Source organism: Cyprinus carpio, chromosome A4, assembly GCF_018340385.1.
Source record: "Cyprinus carpio isolate SPL01 chromosome A4, ASM1834038v1, whole genome shotgun sequence".
NCBI classification, from domain to species: Eukaryota; Metazoa; Chordata; class Actinopteri; order Cypriniformes; family Cyprinidae; genus Cyprinus; species Cyprinus carpio.
In genome coordinates, this window is record NC_056575.1 from 25746388 (window position 1) to 25750599 (window position 4212).

General features: G+C 34.5%; 1 long non-coding RNA gene across 1 annotated transcript; it reads right to left on the reverse strand.

Annotated features, from left to right (window-relative positions):
• Positions 1-2801: 2801 nt before the first annotated feature.
• Positions 2802-3923, reverse strand: LOC122139257. The gene is made up of 4 exons (XR_006156156.1): positions 3764-3923; positions 3525-3614; positions 3269-3355; positions 2802-3138 (listed from the first exon to the last, which is right to left on the reverse strand). It is a non-coding gene; the product is annotated as an uncharacterized LOC122139257 (long non-coding RNA).
• Between the last annotated feature and the right edge of the window lie 289 nt (positions 3924-4212).

Consider the following 4212-nt stretch of genomic DNA (forward strand, 5'->3'; position numbering starts at 1 on the left):
CTTGTTGAAACATGGGGCCTCTGACATGGAACTCCAACGATACCAGTGCCTTCAACCAACTCAAGAAAGTATTCTGTACCGCTCCTACCCTGCTGCATCCTGACTCCTCTTCATCGTCGAGGTTGATGCATCCACCTCTGGGGTAGTTCACCATACTATCTCAGCAGCAGGGTGAGGCTCACAAACGCAATCTTTTGTGCCTTTTACTCAAAGAAGCTATCCCCGGCGGAACGTAATTATGACATCAGTGACTATTAACTGGCTTTAGAGGAATGGCTACATTGGCTGGAGGAAATTAATACAAGCACCAGGAGGCAGAGGCTATCCCTGTTTTCATCCACCTTGATCATCAGGAGCTACCTGTGGAGGGGGGGTCTGTCACAGAGTCAGCAACATTCTCAGCACCAGACCCCCACACTCCGCCCACTTGTTCCCAGTCTCCTAAGTTAGTTTTAATCGCCTGCACCTGTCACCGCCAAACACCACACCCTTTTTAACCTGCTCACTTCTTTTCAGTTTTGTGTTATTTTTTTGTGTTTTTGTGGACTTTTATGTGGAGATATATGTATGCACTTACCTGAGTGATCCCTTCAACCTTCTTCAGTCATTGACGAATCTGCATGCAACCTCCCGATCCGGGGTCACAAACACCTCTGAATCCAAACCTGCAAAAGATGCGGCCATTATCTCCCATACCCTCTGCACTGATCCATTTACCACCAACTCACCAGCTGCTATCCATATGTATCTGTCATAACATGCAATAAGACTGTTTGTACAGATATCCCTGTATTGCATTCTTCTTTTTTATGACAATTATACACTGCCCAGCCAAAAAAATTTGCTAACATACTGATTATACGGCTGATGATACTAACACGGTTAAGAAATGAAAAGCTACACACTCCATCTGTGTTAGTTAAAAAAAAACTGTTTCCAACCATATAACATGGTAGAAATATAATAATAACTGTTAAAATGAATCCATTAATAGATTGCAGTTATTTTTTTTTTTATTTTTTTTGGCTGGGCTGTGTAGTGTAATAAATAAATAACAATAACAACAACTAAAATAACAATAATAAATGTAAACTGTATTTACAATATGGACATCTTACTACATCAACATTGTAATTCATATTGCATTGTTCTGTTAATAAATTGATTTGCTACACATTTTAAAACCTCATATTTCAATATAAAGACAGCTTGCCACATGTAGGCACATATTCTTTTATATTCAGTGGCATGTTCATGGGTATCCACATACTATGTAACACTGTTTCTGCAAGAGTACTGTAAGTGTATGCATTATAGAAGTGGTGTCTATCTGTTTCCCCTTTGGGATATACAGGAATCTCACACCACAGTCAAGCACTTCTTGAAGTTGTTTTGATGATAAATTGGTTGTAATTGTTTTTTATGTGTTGTTTTTATTATCTATTGATGTTTATTGTTATATGAGTGGCTTCTATCATTTGGGTGTTGCTTGTGTTTGCTGGAATTGGGTTAACTATTTTTGTTGGTGTGTTATAAAACACCAACAAAATATGTTCAAAATATTCTTTTTTTTAATTTATTAAATAAGAGTATTGTTTGGTGGCTTTGACAGCCCACCACTGATATATATAGTTTTAATCATTCACTATAAGCATTTCAGTTTTGTAGAACTCAGTGTAATAACATGTAATGAAGTTTATATAGTCTAGTGAAGTTTATGAAGTGTATATGTGATAATTTTCTCAAAATCTAATAAAATCTTGAGCATATAATGTAATTAAAAAACTATGACAAATGAAGTTTATGAAGTGTATATGATAATTGTAGTGGCTTTTTTACATTAATGTACTGTAAGAGAATATCAAAGTTTTTGGTGTCTTAAATTTTCAATACAATTATTGCTATTATTAACATTGTTTGTTGTTATTTTTATTAAACACAATACCACACACACACACCACACACACTCACACACACACACATGCTGGCAAAATAAGTGTGAATGCACACAGGCTAATTTTGAGCTACACACAAAAATAAGTGGAAAAATGTAGATTTGGGTCAAATGTCAGGTTTTCACGAAAAGTTCGATTATTAACCCCTCGTCTAGCGATCCCAATACATATACACATACTATACACAGAATTACAGTAGTTACGTAGGCTATTCATGCAAACATAATCAGTTATGACTTAAGTGAATGTTTAGGTAACTGTTGGGGAAAAACATCTGATGTGTAACATTATATTATATCAGTGCAGTGCATGTCTTAATATATATGCCATCCATCTCATTAAATTTAATCTAACAATAAAAGAAAAGATTGCTGCTCTTGATTGAACTGCTTTTGTAGTTTTATTATTCAATTTATTAGTAATTAACTTTCTGAAGTGATTTTTTACATTTTATAATTTGTTTTTCTTGCTTGAATGCTTTTTATTTAGATGTTAAATGAAAAAGTAATGCATTTGTTTCTCTTAATTTGTTCTATGTGTTGTTTTTTTGCATCTGCTCTTTTTTTAATAACAACGATAAAATATAAAATGGCTATATTGTGATTATTAATATAGTAATTATTATTAAGAAAACAAGTGGAGGAAAAGATGCAATGTTGCTAGGTGACTTTGCTTTATAACTTTCAGAAAACTTTAACTTGATTTTTCTCATAAGTTATTTTGCTGACTTCGTCGACATCAGACGGGTGTAGCTCAGTCAATTTTCGTCTGATTCCAACAAATCATATAGATTTAATGGAGTGGAATGTAAAAATAAAAATAATTTATTTGTGAAAATTTGCTCTTTGTGACTAATTTTGCCAGCACAGGTCACATATGCTTTACAACATAGACTATTTCAGTCTGCCACATGTAAGCGCATATTCTTTTATATGCTGTGGCATCTTCATGTGTATGCACACACTATGAACCCCTGTTTCTGCAAATGTACAGTAGTGTATGTAATTTATAAAAGTTGTCTTTTTTAGTTTCTCCACAGTCAGCCAACAATTATTATCTAACAAGTTGTTTAATTTACCATGTCTAGAAGTAGAAATAGAGAGCTCTCTGTCACTTTCATGGTATGGTCGATGATTGGAAGAGTTGGAGCACTCCCTTATTAGGCTGTGATTGTCTTCAGCATCTACACCAAATCACACCATAATGATCTTCAGAATAACATCACTCCCTCTAATGCTATGTTGCTTACTTCTACAGCTTATTCTATCAGAATCGTGAAATAGTGTAATGATACACACATAGCTTAACATTACCTGGAATTTCACTTTCGGAATTTTCTGAGGATGAATCTGGCAGCTGTCTATTCCAGGCCAACTGCCCATTCTGATCCATGGCTAATTCTGAAAAAACCAAAACAATGCAAAAAAAAGTTTTAGATTATTACAATATATATCTAATGTGATTATTTACGCTACAATAAGCAATATTATTTTAGTCTGCTGAACAGTTAAGCTAGACCTAGGACAGCCTTGGAACAGTTAAACTACTAAGATAGCCCTCTCAATTTACCTTCAGAAGTGGTTTGAACAGTGGTAGCAAGAGTTTGGCTTTTCGGGAGTTCAGGGGGCTTTGGAAATGCCTGCAAACCTGTATTCTTATCTGTATAAAAGAGTCAAAAGGGTATATATACATCACTCTTCACACATTATCTTGTGACGAACATGTTAGTTTTGCAAAAAAAAAAAAAAAAAAAAACAACATGAAAAACCTCATGTCTAATAGGTTCAAGAAAATGTATTCCCCCTCACTTGGCTTTTTTGTGACTTTTGAGACATCATCTTCTGAGATAAATGGCCCTGCAATTGTTACATCAGTTAGCCTACTTTTTTTTTAAATGATGTATAAAATATTTTGGAGAACATTTATATGTATGCACTAACATTCAATAAAATCATTGTATTTCCTCTTTTAAACCACTCTCTTCCTCTTCATATCTGGTATAGTGGAGATACTTTCGTGGTCAGTTTGGGCTGATGATGTGTTGTCATAAAGCTCACAATCATTCTCGTTCTCTACAAAATAATTCAGCAAGTTAAATAGAAATATGAAGTAAATGGAGGACTTTTCTTGTTGCCTAGCAACTGTGACCATTGTTTGTTAAAGGTGCCATAAAGCTTTACTTACTAACAAACTATAAGGAACCACAAGAGAAAATAGCCACTTTCACACTGCACGTTTGGACCCGGAAAATTGGCGG